Genomic DNA, 17,897 nt, shown 5'->3' with positions numbered 1-17,897 from the left:
TTAAACATGTCCAAAGAGAAAGTGCCTGCAGCTAAATCAAAGATGAGTCATGGAAATGGGATTTTATAGTTACATGACAGGACTATGAAGCTTTTAGAAACCAATGAATAGATGATCATAATAGCAATTTTTAGATTAGATTACATTCAATTAGATAATTTTGCACAATTAATAAGAACACATCTAAAAACAATACATATGAAATGAAACCTTATAAAAAAAAAAAATCAAAAACGTTGTGGGCACAAGATACCTTCTAAATTAAACCTGACTGCTAAAAACATCAAACATAGGAGAATCTTTAAACTATTATGTTTTGAGTTTGTGGTTCTTTCCTCCAAAATTGTCGCTGTCACTGAATTAGGAATCAAACCTGGTGAAAACCAAATTAATTTTGTATCAATTACCACCCCCCAAACAGTTCCAACCTCGATGGTGACTTAAAAGACGTTGTTATGTAATAAGCAGTGACATGTTGCATAATCATAAAAAAAAAAAAAAATCAAAGGTAAAGAAAAAAAACGAGCAACACCCTGCTGCAGTGCAGTATTACCTCTAAGGCCTCAGCCAAAAGTCCCCTATCTGTGAGCCACTGCATCATATCCTGCTCTCAGCTGCAGCCAATGCAGCACACCACCAGCATCTCCCCGTCCTGGCCAGAGGGGCTTTTCCAGTGCGGCAGGGCATTTGACCCAGAGTGATGATGTCAGCTCACTGCACAGAGGTCACGGACTCAATTATTCACAAGGATGTCTCACTTTGGATCAATATATTGACTGTTTGGAGTATATTCCGGTGCACCAGTTAAAACAGTATAGTGCATTTGCTGTGCTGTTCTGGGCTGTCTGGTTACCTGAAAGTCTAAACATACATTTATATTTTTAGGTCATTTATGTGCTAAGTCAAGTCTTAGAGAGTTTCTTAGTGGAGAAAGACGAAAGTTTGTAACTTGTTTTTGTAATGTACATATTATCTACGTGTACCAAGCTGTAGCATGGCAGACTGGAAACCTAGTTCACACAATACTGTGCTTCTGTAACCCTGGCATAATTATCATGGACCACATGAAATGGTTTGGGGGGTTGGTGTTAATTATTAAGTGTAGAGTCAATTCCAAAGCAGGCAAATAGCAGCAGAAAGGTCACCAGGAACACGGCACCAAGCTAATTTCTAATGATTAAAAAGTACCCTGCTATCATTTCCAGCTAATAATTTTGATGCTACTGTATTCTCAGATTTAACCATCACACACACCCATGCGCTCACATAACCCCTCGCTTACATGCAGATGCTCGCCCACGGTCCCTTGTTCTTGTTCTGCAGTTTGTGTAAAACAGAGCAGGCCATCATGAGTTTTCATCCCCTCCTCCCTCCCCTGATTATTCTAACTGACAGTGCACTCTGTCTTTTCTGGGTTGCCTCTGCATGCCTCTGGGGCACAGATTGGCACAGAGATAAACTTAGCAACCGCTAGCCGGGTCAGACTGCAGCCCTAATAGAGAGAGCGAGAGAGAGCAAGAGAAGAGGAAGAGTGAGTGAGTGGGGATGCAGTTTATGCCAGAATATATGAAACACAGCAGGTAAAACAGGTCAGCTTGAACACTGAAATTACAGAAAAAAGTTAGTTCTGTTGGCTTGTTAAGAATTTTACTGGACGTAATGAAGACAAAACACTGTACACATATCATTATTGTTTAAGAAACTAGTTTTTTTGTTGAAAGTTAGACGAGAAGACTATAGTCTGGTACGTAACCAGCTGTGAATCATAACGTGTCGCTTTAGAGGTGTGGGAAGGTGGATTTTGTTACCTCTGAACCAGCAGTGCTAGCTGTGTCCTCCTGTTTCCAGTGTTTGTGCTCAGCCGAGCGAGCCTGCTGCTCGCTGTAGCCTTATATTTAGCATGAGGGCAGAATTGATCTTTTCATCTAACTCTCAGCAATAATGCAAATAAACATATATCCCAAAAAAATTTGAATAGTTTTGAACATGTTAAATAAAAAATAACATGAACATTTGAGTAGAGGCAAGAAAACCAACACAAACAAAATCCTCAGCAAACACATCTTTCAAAATTCCAGCAACCTATTTCCACAAATCACTACATCATACCAAGGCCCTTCAGCTAAAGTGTTTGCTGTGTTGAGCTGCTGACATTTCCTTTACAACATTACACATGATATCCGAGGCTCTTTGCCTTTGCCATATTGTGAGCCCATTTATCTCAATGTCTATGCTTTTATTTCCACCATGGTTCATTATCATTTTATCAATTGATTTGCTCTCTCTTCACTCTCATGTTACAGATTCCTACTCTTTTGCCACGCTTACTTCCTGCTGTGGTCTTGTCACCATAGCAATGTGAGCTGCCTGCCTACGCTTTCTATTATCATTGAAAGACAATGGCTTTGTCGAAAAGAATTAAAAACAGAGAGATATTTTGAGTATCTAAGGTAAACTTTCATTTCCACTTTTGCTGTATTATTAGAGGTTTTTCTATAATAATAATAATAATTTATACTCTTTATTACAATTTACACTCTGTTGTTATTACACACTACCGGATGGAAATACACACATACATGCTCAGGTCCTATACATGCACTAATGGGGAGATGTCTCAGTTAGTGGCCTGTGACTGCTGAACAGGTGCACTGAGCAGTTGGGGGGAGTTTGGTGGCTTGCTTTAGAGCACTTGGCAGTGCCCAGGAGGCAAACTGGCATCTCTTTAGTATACATTCCACACTCCGTACGGGGACTTGAACCAGCAACTCTCAGGTTCCTAACCCAACTCCCTACGGACTGAGCTACTCTCACCGTGACTGGTAAAGAATAAGTGGGCTAAAATGTCCTTATTATTCATTATTTCTATTTGTTTACTATGCTAAACGCTATATTTGGAATAGGAAAGGAGCCAGGACTGGTACAAATATCCTGTGGCTATAAACACACAAAGGATATCCCTGGAGGAAGTACTGCCACACTGTCTTCTGGACACTATGCTTCAACAGGAAGTGATTTATGAACCAAATACGGAAGATCTGATACGATGTTTGGTGCTTGTTAGTGTGTTTCCTCAAAATTTTCACCACTTTATGTTGTTTTTTTTAACATTCTATTCTAGAGAACATTTTATTCTCTACAAACATATTTACAACACTGTTGTATGTCCTGTTTATGACAGGAGTGTCAGTAAATCTGTTTGTTTTGTTTAACTTTAGGCTATTGTCTGCTATTGTCTGATTATGCAACACTACCAGACACACACAGATGGATATCTGCATGATCTTCAGCTTTGACACTTGATGATTTTTTTTCCACAAGCACATAACTGTCGACACTAACGGCTTTGTTTCACTGAGGTAATCTGGATAAAAGGCTGAGAAGCACAGACGGCAGAGCAGAGAGAGACAGAGAGAGGCTTCAATCTGTGTCCAGGCCTCAGGTCACGTTCTGCTCTAATGACGAGCACTCTGCTGTCCTTTCTATTTTTTCCTCCTCTTCTCCTCCTCCTCTCCTCCTCCTCTCCTCACCCAAGGTGACCCTGCCTGGTGATGATGCAGCAGAGAGCTTTTGCACCAAACTCCTCTCCTTTGTCATCTGTTGTTTGTCCTTTTCTGCTGTCCGCCATAAACCATTTTTTCACTCTGTAGCCTGCATACTAAACATCCATATTGCAATTTAAAATGTTTTATTTATGCAGGAAGTCACATTTACATTTTGTATCCCCTTTTTCTGATCCTTTGTCCTAAAATAGCCACCTCAAAATAGATACTTTTGTTTAAACTGTTTTAGATTACACTGAGAGGTATTTTTAATATTTTGTTCAGCCCGTTTATATCAATGAGGGTATTAAATAATAGAAACACCTCTTAAACAGCACCAAAATCCGCATCCTCTACCCTGAATCAACACTTCTCTAAATGAAATCCTATATAGAGTTTTATATATATGTAGTATATTCGTTTTAGCTAAGTGTACTTAATACCTGGGTAATTATGTGTATATCTGTTACTGTACAGTGAGTGTGCTCATCCAGTCACACTTTAAATGCTTAAAATGGTCTGCATCCTGTTGAGATTTATCTCTAAAAACCTGCTTCTCTCTGTCTCTCATTGCTTTTTCTCTCTCCCACTCCCTGACTTACTCCCTAACTGTTGCCATGGAGACCAAAGGCAGTAAAAAAAAAAAAAATTGACATGCTCACTGGCATCACTGTGTGATCTCCTGGCAGTGAGGGCATGTGGTGCATACAACACCAAGAGAGAGACAGACAGACAGACAGACAGATGAAGAGAGTCAAACACAGACGGAGACAGACAGGATTTTTTTTTGGGGGGGGGCAGACAGCAGGAGGATGCCACGAGAGTGTGTCACTGCTGACTGGTCAGTAATCTGGCAGACACCTGGTACTACACACACAAAGGAAGAATTACAGAATAAATGGTGAGTCTGTGGCTTCACTGTGGCTTCTAGGTTATTTTCCCTCTCTTTAATCGTGACTCTTGATATGACTCCATCAGTGCTGTTTACATTCCACCATGACAGTTGTCCCAGGGCGTTAACTTGGCTGATAACTGGACCACAGTGTGCACCAGTAGACACAAAAAGAGAAACCAGACAGAAAGACCAAGACAGGAAGGTGTGTGTATAATTAATGTCATTTAGAAAAACCAAAACCTTTCTTCACAATAATCTTTTTTTTTTTTTTTTTCATTTTCTAGACATGGAATAATAGTAATGTATACTTAAACGTTTAGTAGATACAAACAGTAGATTGAATGAGAGATGGGGATGGCATGCAACAAAGATGCACAGGGAATGTTGCGATTATATAGTGTGCATTTTAGCCACTGGACTACCGGGACGCCCTAATAAAATATATGTAATGTGGTCCACTTACTAGCTTTTTGCAGAGCTTTCAACCTCATCTCTTTAGTTGTGTCCATGACAATGAAGCAAACTTAATCCACAGAGGAAGACTCTGAGATGAGAAGCTCCTGAAAAAGCTATTTTGGACCTTTAGTTCCCTGTTAAACTACTGTGGATTAATTTATTTAGAGACAAGGAGAAGGAGAAAAAGACATTAGAAAGAAGGTTAGGTTTTAAGTTACTATTCTTAGGTTTATTCATTATTAGGCCTATTATGAGAAGTTTATTGGTTGTACTTGTTTGTTTATTTAACAGGGATGATACTGAAACACATTGGAAGGACAAATGCAACAGATGTAATGTATCATTGAATGTTCACATCTTTCTTGTGTTTACGCCATTGTTTCTCTTGGACATAATACATCCATGTGTGCTGTAGAACAAAAGAAACGAGAGGAAAGAGGATGTGTTATTCTTGGACTCTTACGTGTTGTGTGGACAGTAAAGTCGACCACATCAGCACCCAGCACACTGCCCTCGTCATGGGGATGAATGCAGACCTTTTTTCCCCTCTAGTGGGCGGGACAGTCCCCTTTTTTTCCCCACTGCGTGATTCTTATGAATACATTTTCAAGCAGGCCCAATATGCAGCAGTTTCCATGGTTACCAGCGGCACGCCAACGTTTTGCAAGTGCAGGGTATTGGGAAGGAAGGGAGGTAGGCTACATGGGGACATCTGTGTGTGAGTGTGGTGAGGAGGAGGAGGAGGAGGAGGAGGAGGAGGAGGAGGAGGAGGAGGAGGAGGAGGAGGAGGAGGAGGAGGAATGATGTTGCCGCACTTCCCGTCTTGATATCCTGTTTCCTGTTTCCTCTCCTGATTGGAGGGGAGTATCTGTCCATTCTCCATCTATCTTGTTATAATATACTGCCTTATCAGTCTCAGTGCATGTCTGTGGAACATGCAGCACAGAGCGTATTTCCCCTTTATATTCTTAATTGCGGCAGAACTGATTTGCAGATATCAGCGCAAGGTTTTGGGTTACAGACCCAGACTGTTTAGGTAGCTCCCTCGCCCTCCTGTTCACGGGTGTAATTATCTGTGATAATAAATTCTTTTTTTTTTGTTGCTTTGACATGGACACAAACAGATGAATGCCATACCACCCTCATCGCACTCATCAGGATGAAAGAAAAGGCAAAGGAGGGGAGAATAAGATAAGAGAGCAAAAAGGGGTTAGAGAGAGAAGCATGAGCAAAACTCAACAGGGGAATGAAAATGGTGAAATATTCATGAGAGAGAGAAAGAGAGAGGCGAGCAGAAAAGAAAGAGACAAAGAGTCAGACACAGTGCATGCATGTGTGTGTGAGCGAGTATTATTCCTAATACCAGGCCCTTACATATCAAACATTTTCTTTTATCTGCAGCGTCAGTTTAAGCCTGCTACTAATTTCCATAGACAAGAGCATCTCATCTATACACTGTCCCTACAGGAAGATATTTGCATAAAAATAGAGGGGTCAGAAAAGGCTGAGCGTGCATAAAGCCCTCTTTAGTTGTGTGAAGATGTGTTGTATGAGGCAGTGAGTGTGTGTGTGTGTGTGTGTGTGTGTGTGCGTGCGTGTGTGCGTGCGTGCGTGCGTGCGTGCGTTCATGCGTGCGTGCATGTGTGTGTGTGTGTGTGTGTGTGTAAAAGCTCAGTTTATTGCCTGAAGGCCGAACAGGACAGAAGGTGTGTTGGAACAGATCTTTAAAAAATATCAATGTTATACAACGTGTTTCTTTTATATGTGGAGTGGGTTTGATTACTGCATTTTGATTTCACATAAATGTTATCATACGCTGCCCTCATCTGGCCTGTAGCTGACACTGCTGCACTGTTAAAGATGGTGCTGTCTTGTCTTTGTGAGTGCAGAGAGGGGGGGATCATAATGATGCATTGTTGTGTCTGTCGTCTTATTACAGGTGTACTAAAAGAAATACGACGTTGTGTTTAGTTTCATTGTGCTTCTACTATGCATTTATTGTATTTCACTGATCACCTTAGATTTTCAGTTGACTTTTAAGAAACATGTTAGTTATTTCCAGGAAAGAAACATTGTAAAACTACACTTCTTCTGGCCTTTCCAACCCCTAAAACAAATAATCCTGTCTTTTGTCTCCTCTCATCCAGACCATTGTAATGCAACGTCTTCTTGTTTCAGCCAAAATAAACAGTGCCACCATTACAGTATTTTCTAAACTATGCTGCATGATTACATAAGAGTCTACGGAGGTGCCATATCAGTGGCTTCCTGGTAAATTTAGGGCCGAACACGAGTCCAACATCTATCATGATTGCTGCCAAACAGGGATTTTAATCAGAAATACTGAGGTAAATCCTAGAGGTGCCTTTTCGGCCTGGTTTAATTGTAAAAATGTAACTATTTGATAATTTCCAGACACATTGTTTTAAAAATGGAATTCATGTAAAGGCTCGAAAAAGTGCAAACATGGCTGTAAAGAAAACGTTTTCTTTAAAAGTTGGTCAGTGATTATAACCCTAGTAAAATTCTGACTAAAATTTTAAATTTACACAAGGCAACAGGTTTCTAAATCTCCCACAACCCCAAAAAATGGGAGGATATGACCTCAGTTTCCTCTAGCTTTGGGCCTGCATATACACCCACTAGGCTTCTCAGGTCATTAGAACAAGGTCTCTGGGTTCTACTAACTTTGCTGTGCATTTATAGCCCGGCTGTTTGGGTGCCTTTTTAAATAAGAAGTCATTGTCTGGTGATGAATACAATCCAAATCGTTATGTCTTGACAGCAGTCATCTCCAGACATAATTTAAAATTGATTTCAAAATACTCAAAACTGAATAAAAATAAAGAATATTCCATATGTGTGTTTACATACACGTGCCACATACATGTCTATGGACATAGCACACAAATTGAAACAATGACCCACATAAAAAGCAAAAAACAAAGTTGACGGTTAGCCTAACCCAGCTTGTCAACCGCAGTGATTTCTTTGCTCCACCCTGGTAAGAACAAGGACGGAGGTGTTGCTGGTTTGACTGGTCTGTAGATCGCTAACAATAGCCATTCATGTAAAGAAGTTATTTTAGCAGCAGTTTCACACTCCCTCTGAGCTCTGTTCACACAAAAAAGCCGAACACCTGATGTAGATGTAGATAGAAGAAAGTCGAGACTAAAGCAATTTGACTGATTTACTGTTATCAAACTGTTTATCAACTAAATAGATTATTAAGATTCCAACAACGTTTATTAAGTAAAATGATTATCAAGTAGAATAAAAAATTTGAGATTAATGTGAGTACATATTTCTTTTTAATTAATAATACTTTCTCAATTGTATTTTCTGCATTTGCAACATAAACTCAACCAAACTAACTAATCTCTAGCTAAAAGACCTGTTTTTAGTTTTTTTCTCTACTGTACCTTTATATAGATTATATATTGTATATTTATTTCCTGGAAACTTCCTACAAAATTATTAGGAAATACAAGACCTTTGAGAAACGCAAGGTTATTAATGTCCTAACAACAATCTCTCCATGCTGCCAGGAATAACATTTTGTTGGGGCAATACTGAAATGTTTATTGATTTATTTAGTTTTTGGAATATATTTGTGTGTGTGTGGCATTTTTAGGCCTTTATTACAAAATGGACTCGTTTTTAACTGTAAACTCCCTCACTAAAGCGTATACAATACTGCAGAAAAGGAAACTGTCTGCCATATTGTACTACAAATCAACTTTATATTTTTCTATAATGTAGTGTGTTGAAAAATCTTCCCTGTTTCTCACCTCCCCCAGGCTCAGAGGTTTGGCCCTGGTTCAAGTGAAACTCCTCTGTTTTCTTCCACACTCTGTCAAGGCCTAACATTAACTTTTTTAGTGTGGCGGTCTTGTCACTTGCCTCCAACCTATCTTTTGGAGTTCCTCAAGGATTCCCCAAAATCTTTCTGTTCCGGACGAGGCAGGGTCCTGCTCAGCGTTTCAGCGAAGTTGATGCTTTTCTATACGTTACAGGTTAAACAGGTGGAGAGGACAAATGGGTTTCACTACAGCAGCTCCTTCACAACATGAAGATCGCAGTAATCGCCAAAAAGCAACGGTTGGCTTGAAGACAACAGAAACTCCTGCAGGTTTATACATGCCCTCTGAGATCCTGCTGACTGTATCACCACAGAGAAATTAAATCTGAGACTGTGTGTGTGTGTGTGTGTGTGTGGGTGTGTGATTTATAATCCCTGAGTGAAACTTCTCTTATATTTCTTGTTCTAAACCTCTTTTGATTGTTGTGAACACTAATGAAAAAAAAGTGGTTTGATTGACACTTTTTATGTGTAAAATCTCTCCTCACAGGTATTCCCCTGTGTAAAAAATGGAGTGAAGTTGGAAGAATAGAGGGATTTGACCTCATAATTACAAAATAAAAGACTTTTCAAGGTTCAAGTTTCAAAATGGCAATGCTTCCATCCTAATCAACCCACACAGATTAACAAAACATCAGAAATTAATAATAAACCCATAGATAAAAACAACATCAAACTATATGTTGCATGATAAAGCTGTTAACATCTGTTAAAAGAACCATTGAAATAAGACTCAAAGACAAATGGCCACCTTACAAAGTTCTGGTTGTACTGTCGTATCCTCTGTGGAATGTGTTTAGGGGGAAACAGTGAAACAGAAAGAAGGCCCGATTCCACTTTGACCAGTGTTGAAACGTCTCTACCAATAGGCAGGAAAAGGAACTACATCAGGTCTGGTCAAAGTCCCCTCAGTTAACCTAAAAATCACTGCTGCATGAAGGCGGCGAGTGTGAGTGCAGCGGCTCTTTGCTCTCCAAATTGGTGCATCCTGTAAGGATTATTTATTGTATTTATTGTATGCACCCAGTGGCGTTTCGCTCTTAATTTCACTGATACGTTGGGTTTATGCATTGTGTGTTTATAGGCCTATATCGTGTCATTTTCACAGTTGTGAAAGTAAATTAAAGACATAATTTATCTAAGAGATATTACACTAAAGCTACAGGAAAACATCCAGCCAAATTAAAATGACTGGGAATGTCAAACTGTTGTTTTATAACAAAGTACATTTTGCAGAAACATGTAAAATTATCTTTTTGTTTCCTCCTTCCTCCTGAAGACACATTTCAGGTTTGACAGCAAATCTGTTCAGGAAGGATTCCTCTCTGCTGGGTAGTGTGACTGAGTGCGTCACGCAAGTGTGTTTGTGTGTGGGTGAGAGGGAACGTACGTATGCCTGACTACATGAATGTGACATGAACTCCCACTGCGCGCATAAATTCAGCTTTCCTTTCTCCCCTTTACTTTTTGATGGCTGCAGTTCTTTGTATGTCTTCTCTCTGGGGGGAAACGACATGTGTGCCAAATAGTCAATGCAGTGCTTAAAAGCAACTAAGTACATTTACTCAAGTACTGAAGTACTACGATGAGGTACCAGAATATTTCCATTTTATGCAACCGTCTACTCCAACTTCACTACATTTCAGAAGCAGATTTTTACATTTATTTCACAGCTGTAGCTACTACAGTAGTTACTTTGCAGATCAAACTTTTAAAAACCTTTATTGAGCAAAAGATATAAATTGCATTGAATCTACAACACTATGAAAAATGCCTACATTACTCTCTGTAAATCCTTTGCATAGTCCTGCATATTGGCAGTTGACCATGTGCATATTTTTATACATATATTATATACAATATATTGCCTTAAAATTGTGGCATATGCATAATTTACATACATATTCATAATTTAATTTAATTCTTTTCATACGTTTGAATTGAATCTTTAAAAGAAGTTAAAATGACTTCCACCTTGGTGTGCTACAACATTAAAATGCTACGTGCATGTTAACGCATCAGTCCAATGATATACAGATGTAGAACACTCACACTCACAGCTGTTTTTCTTTGTTATACCTATGTATATTTTGCTGACACGTAAGTAGTAGAATTAAGTAAATACAAATGTTAATGTCTGGTACAAACTCCATTAAAATATATTTTTTACATTGTAGCATTGCTACTTTTACTTGAGTAAAAAAACGGACTACTTCTTCAGTGCAATGAAGAGTGAGGAGGCTGTGATTACTACTTATTGCTGCATTTAGAATCAATCACAGCAGAAAGAAAACTGGACTGGGCAGACTGGGTGGTTGAACCAGGTGACAAGTGGCAGAGCTTGTTTAACAGTCTCCCACGCTTTCTTCAACAATAACTGCCTTCAGTCACAAGTCCCCTCACTGCTCCCATCCCCGAACTACATTCAGCTCCCATGTGACATATAAATAAGGCCCACTGTTTTGTTCTGCATGTTTCTGAAGTCACAACACCGCAATTAATAAAGGTTGAGCAATTATCAACCACAGAAAAAAAAGGCAAAAAGGTGCTTTTGTTTGATTATTCTAAACCTTGGATGCTTTATCAACATTGATATTATAAGACCTGTGAAGGTTGTAAACATCCAGACATTCAAGTTTCAAGTTTCAAAGCTTTTATTGTCATATGCACAGTAAGGAAACATGTACAATGAAATTCTTCCTTTGCTGTCCACAGAATGCCAAACAATGTAGAATCTACAATTCAAGATAACAATAATATAATAAGTTTATTTAGCACCTTTTACAGAACAAAGTCACAAAGTGCTTCACAAGAGTAAAAGTGTTAAAAATGAGACAAAAAAACAGTAAAAAGAACAAGCAATGAAAAAGAATGAAATAAAAATGGAAAATAAAACTTAACAAAATTGAGACAAAACATAAGACAAAGGCCAGTTTAAATAGGTGCGTCTTCAGCTTCAGCTTTAAAAGTGTCAACAGAGACCACAGAACATCCGTAACCTACTGGTAATATACGGACGGAGCAGGTCAGAGATGTACACAGGTGCCTTAACATGCAAGGCTCTATATGTCAGAACAAGAACCCTAAAATGAGAGACAGATCCAGACTCACCACTTATGTCTGAGGCCTGATTAGAAGATTGAGGGATTTCAACTGTTGAGATCTCATCTGATCAGCATGTTACAGCAGCAGAGGTTGAGTTACAACATCACACTTACTCACCACTAAAAATAGTGGATTGGTTTTGCATCTGATATTATGATATCTAAAACTGGAGAGTGTGATCCCAGCTGATAATAGTGAGCTGTTTTTTTTTCTACAGGTAAATTTAAAGAGTTCTGTCATCGTGTTTCAAGACATAAATTATGTCTCTATGTGTGTTTTAAATGAAGGTGACAAGATTTCCCATGGATGTAAGTCTTAAAATAGTACATTGAAGCGACCATGAACACTCAAGAATGTTATGTTCTGTTGGCCTGCATTACTCAAACCTTACTCACTTATAGCTGACTGTAAATACAAAAACAGTCACTTTTTATCGAATTAAACATGTTACTAAATAGATACTTAGCCCAACAGTTACAGTTGGGAAGATAAAGGATGCACACAACATTTCCTCTAATAACAGCAATAGAATGTGTTGAGTGTAATTTGGGAATATGCTACCTGCAAACATCCTCCTACATTTGCCCATGGACATTTCCGAGCCTGAGGAACTTCTCCACAGCACGGCTCTGTTTTCTATTTATCAGGTGGCTGAATCCCACTAACGTTTCACAGATCATCATCTCACCTCCAAATGAAGCTGAAGTCACAAGAACGCAAAGAGATGTAAACCTTCATATGGCTTACAGTTTTACTGCCATTGTCTGTTTTACAATATGAGGCATGAGACACCCGCCCTGGAGGGTCTTTGTTCAGGTTTTTAGCCTGTTTTTTGTTGTTGATAGAATTAGTTATTTACTGGATCAAGTCTGTGAACATGTTGGAATGTTCTCAAATTGCAGCTTCACTTTCTCTGTTGTTTCACCATCAACCAACAGGTGCTGCCTCAGTAAATTTATGCTGCATATGATACATCCAGTGGGATGTTTAAATATTAAGGGTTATGACGGTGTTTTTAAAGTTAAAAGGAAAATAAGAGATTGCTGGGGTTTCAGAGTATTTGGGATATATATGCTGACCACTTTATAAGGTAGCCTACACCTTACTAGACCTCCTTTTGCCTTCAGAACTGCCTTACTTCTTTGTGGCATAGATTGCTGTGCTGGAAACATTGCTCAGATTTTGGTGACATGATATAGCATCACGCAGTTGTGTGTTTAAGAAACAGGTTGAGATGATTTGAACATTGTCACATGGCACGTTATCCTGCTGGAAGTAGCCATGTCTACATGCCTAAATGCATTGAGTTGCTGCCACGTGATTGGCTGATTAGATATTTTTGTTAACAAGCAGTAAAGTGTGGGTGTATATGTAATAAATGATGGAATGTTTAGTAGAAAAAAAAATTCATAATAATTAAAAGATTACTGAAAAGCAGAACCAACCCCTTTAATTGGACTGAATGGTCAGTAACATCCACAGCTCAGAGCTAAAACATCAGCAGTGTTTGAGCTAAAACAGCAGCAGTGTTGTGAAGCAAAACACACAAACACTCAAGAATCCCAGAATCCCATAACACCTAAAAAAAGTACTGACCTGTTTTCCTCCTTTGTGCGTGTGTGTGTGTGTGTGTGTGTGTGTGCATTAGCTCAAGTGTTTTAGGAGTAGCCCAGCAGCATGCGGGTCTGCCGTGCCCTCAGTGTCTGTGTATGTTTTTACTGTCATCAACAGTGTGATACCATCTAACCCCGGCCTTAGCAAAGCACTGAAAAATAACACGACCATGGAGGAGTTCTGATGAGGCTGTATTGGCAAAAGAAAACCACAAGTAATTAAATAGCAGTGACAATCCCACAAAGTCAATAAAATGATATTTGTGCATCAGACCCATTTGTCATCCAGGTAGAGTTGATCAGATGCAAATAATATTCATACACATCATTTCAAACTTCAACTGCTCTGTGTCAGTTTGTGTCCACATATAGTATGTCTGTCAACATTTAGTGAGACAACGACCAACAACGTGATAATCTTGATCATTGTTTTATAGGCTCTTCAGCTGTTTACCCAACAACAGCGAGCTTCACTGTGAACTCCCAAACTTCAAACCTACTCTGGCAGTTCAGTGTGATTCAAACAGACCTCAATACAGTTACAAGCGCTCTCAGCTCAGACAAGTGCTCACATGCTAGAAAAGTGGGGATGGATTTGCATCTTATTTTCATCCCAGTTAGATGCCTGGAGTTAGGCGAAACGGCATTAAAAACCAACGGCCTTCTAGGAGGAGGGAAATGGAAAAGAGGGATGGGATACAGGACAAGGGGGGAGGGGGTTGAATCCCACTGAGCAAATTGATGACAGAAGGCGTCCTGGAGGGTTTGAGTCGTTGGAAACTGTTGGGATTGGTTTCATGTTGCATCCAGGCTGCACTGACACATGCTTGGATGTCCACTTTCTGTGCTTTATTGCAGCACCGCCGCCTTTCATTTCTCGCTGTATGTTTGTGTTTCTCTTCCAAACAGTCATGAGATCATCTCTTTGCCTCGAGCTATTGAACACCAGCAACTACTGCAAGCCTGGCCTGGGTGTGGGTTTAATTAAAGCAACGACAAAAAAAGCTTGCAATGAGTACTTCTTTTGCTTTGGAAATCAAGATTATTTTCTCTCTTCAAGACAGGTTTTCTTTCTCTTTTGGCATGTTTTTAGGGTTTTTACTCCTGTTTTTGAATGTGTTTAAGTAAAGGGAGTAAATTTGTTTTGCATATTTGTAGGTTAGATGTCATGAAGTGTTTCACAATAATAATAAAAAAATAAAAATAATTTTAAAAAGTTTACTGATTGTTGTGCACAAATCTTAAATCCAACAGGAGAGAGTCGCAAAGTTTAGGAGCCATGACTGAGTCTGGAACAAGGTAAAACAAATCAAACCAGATCAGGGAATCTTAGAGACATACTGGTGATATAAGGCTGGAATAGATCTCTAATTTAGGCAGATGCTTTACCATACAGACCTCTAAAAGTACTCACAAGAATTGGGTTTTGAATTTGATGGGGACCTGGTCTAAAGCCTTGCAGCAGCAAGTAGTCTGGACCGCTTGTAAATGATTCAGTGAAGTTAGCTTACATTAGACAGGTGAAGATGAAATAAAAGCATGAATAATTATCTCCATCTCAGTTTAAGACACAATAGGTCCAAGTTAAGCAAAATTCCTCAGCTGGAAAAACAGGAACAAATCAAACACTTCACATACTGGTCAAGAGATGAGTGCCTCTCAAAAGTGACACGTACAGTAAAGAAGGAACCAAGGCTTTCCTGCACCTCAGGAACAAGAGCGGCAGGGGCACAGATAAACCTCTGTTTTATCAGGATTAAGTTGTAGAAAGAATCAACCATACATTTTAATCTTATTTAGGCAGTTATGTAAATTAAATCATGTATTGAGAGTTAAGAGAGATGTTTAATTGAATATCATCTGCGTAGCAGTGATCACATTTCATGAGTTTATAGTTAGTTTCATTGATTATAAAATGTAGTATATAAAACCCGACGCAGCCTTGCTCCGCTGTACTCTATCAGGACTTTTAGGTCAGGAAAATGAAATGTGCTATATAAATAAAGTTTTACTTGCTTTGATTGATAATATATACTTTTAAAACATCTTAATATGTATACAAAGCAAAGGAGATCGGACCATAAACAGAACCCTGGGGCACACCACAAGACAAAGATGCAGAGGACACAAAGTTGAAAAACTCCCATCAAGAGAGGTACTTATTCATTTTCTTTAATTATCTTTGTATTTGAAGCTACCAGCACATTAAATACAGATTTAGATTTTACATAAAAAAACACATGCTAAGATTATAAAACACAATGCATTGTTAAATAGTAAACCTGTGGTTTATAAGCTTTTTGGCTTGTGACCCCGTACAGAAAATCTGTGTCTACTGTGCGCTTGTTATGTTTTGTTGAGGTTCAGAGAGGTAAAATGATCCAATATTTAAAAATGTAACCGAGTTTAGAGAAAAGTCAAAAAAGGTGAATACAAATGTTGCTTTTTATTCTTTCCTCTCCCATTAATCACCATCCCACAACAATACATTTTGCTAATAATTCTAAACTTTTACTTAAGTAGGATTTTAAATGCAAAGACTTTTATTTATTATTTTTGCATTACTGTATTTGTACTTTTACTCAAGGATCTGTCTTAATCTATCTATCTATCTATCTATCTTCCACCTACCGAGAATAACTCAGCAGGTCTTTTCTCAGGTTTGATCTCTCGCTCTTTTTCGTTTGTCTGTTTTCCCCCATGGTTTGGCCTCTCGGCTTCATGTCGAGTCAGGATCAGGTCAGACCCACCATCAGTACTCCAGGCATATATTCCCGGCTTCACACACACACACACACACACACACACACACACACACACCCCTTGTATCCTCTCTCACTGTATTATCCCATGTCCTCAGTGCAAACACAAACAAGCTTCAGGAGAAGCAGGTGTCCTTCCATTGGGATAAATAAACAGTAAACCAGGATCTAGGAGCAGGAGGTTGAGTCCGTTTTGGTGTGTGGAGAGAGGAAGCGTGTGTGTGTGTGTGTGTGTGTGTGTGTGTGTGTGTGTGTGTGTGTGTGTGTGTATGTTAGTGTTTGTGGGGAGAAACTTTGAATATTGCTGATAGCATCTTTTAAGCTCCCACTGTCTCTAACAAAGCTGTTTGTTTTCACTCAGGGTGTTTCTTTTCATCTCCTGTTTTGGGGTTTTAAGGTTTTATTGTAAAGTTTTTTTGTTGCTTTTAAGCTTTTTTATCACAATCATCACAGCTAGTTGTAGAGGATTATGAAAAATAAAGCCAATGCAAACACAGTATGTCACATCGGACCAGCTCAAAATATCTGATAGATTGATGAACTTGTTTACAGTAAAGTTGGCAACTAATTGTTTACATTTTTCATACCAGGTTTCCATAAAAAAAACTCCCTGTTTCATGCTATTTGCTGCAGGATGCTGTAGATTAGATGTTAGCCGTTAAGAGTTGCCCCCCGGATTTGGTTGTATGCTAATTCAGTTTTTTCATTTGCACTTTTGATGGTTCTGGAGGTTTCGGGACTTATTTGCCTTTCACCTGCAGCTGTGCAGGCTGATGATAATCTGTTCTCAATGAGAATGTCAACAACGTTCTATGTCATCATCCAGTAACACTGGCACAGGTGGGAGTATTTCTTCATAAAATGTGGAGGAAAGTTAACCTAAGCAGAATGGAAAACTGACTCAGCCATGAGCAGGAAAATGCTACATATATTTTATTTTGTCAGTTTGCAGGTGGTAATCTGATAAGATTTTAGGATTCAGTTTTCTTGGTGTCTTCTGGGGATGTAATGGAGGAAAGAAAACCTGACCTAAACTCAAATTACTTACGTTTACATTATATTTTACTTCATTTTATTATTTTATTTATTGAAACAGATTTTTCCAAATTTCCAAGCTGAAAGATGTAAACGGACAGATCTAGAGCATTTCAATATTTAAGGATAAACATTTCTTACAAAAATTGTAATCACTTGTTTAATGATCAAGTGATCCAACAAAAGGTTTCAAAACTATTGATTAGCGGTCGAAAAAAACATCTCACAACAAGATCCATTTAGTGGAAAACTCTCTGTTCTGGAGCTTTCGACCAGGATCTGTATATAAATTGTAGATGTTAAGATTTCCTTTTTTTTTTCTTCAAGCAATTAATTGTAATCAGGTCAATAACACTATAAATCTAAACAAAAACCAAACATAAAACATATTCATATTTTATGCACCAATCCAGTACTGATTGTCAGTCAGTCAGTCTCTGAATTTTGAACTTGCTGTAAAAAACATTAACTATAGAAGATACTCACTTGATTTGTCTAAGTCAGACTGCTGAAGCCTCATATTTTCTTCGGGTATTTTAGAGTATAGCCTATATGTACAGAACAAAGTGAGGGTTTTATAATGGCCACAGAAAGTAAAACCTGTTTCAATGTTCATCTGGGCAACTG

This window comes from Perca flavescens, chromosome 20 (genome assembly GCF_004354835.1).
Source record: "Perca flavescens isolate YP-PL-M2 chromosome 20, PFLA_1.0, whole genome shotgun sequence".
Classification (NCBI taxonomy): domain Eukaryota; kingdom Metazoa; phylum Chordata; class Actinopteri; order Perciformes; family Percidae; genus Perca; species Perca flavescens.
Note: the sequence above shows the minus strand (reverse complement) of the source record.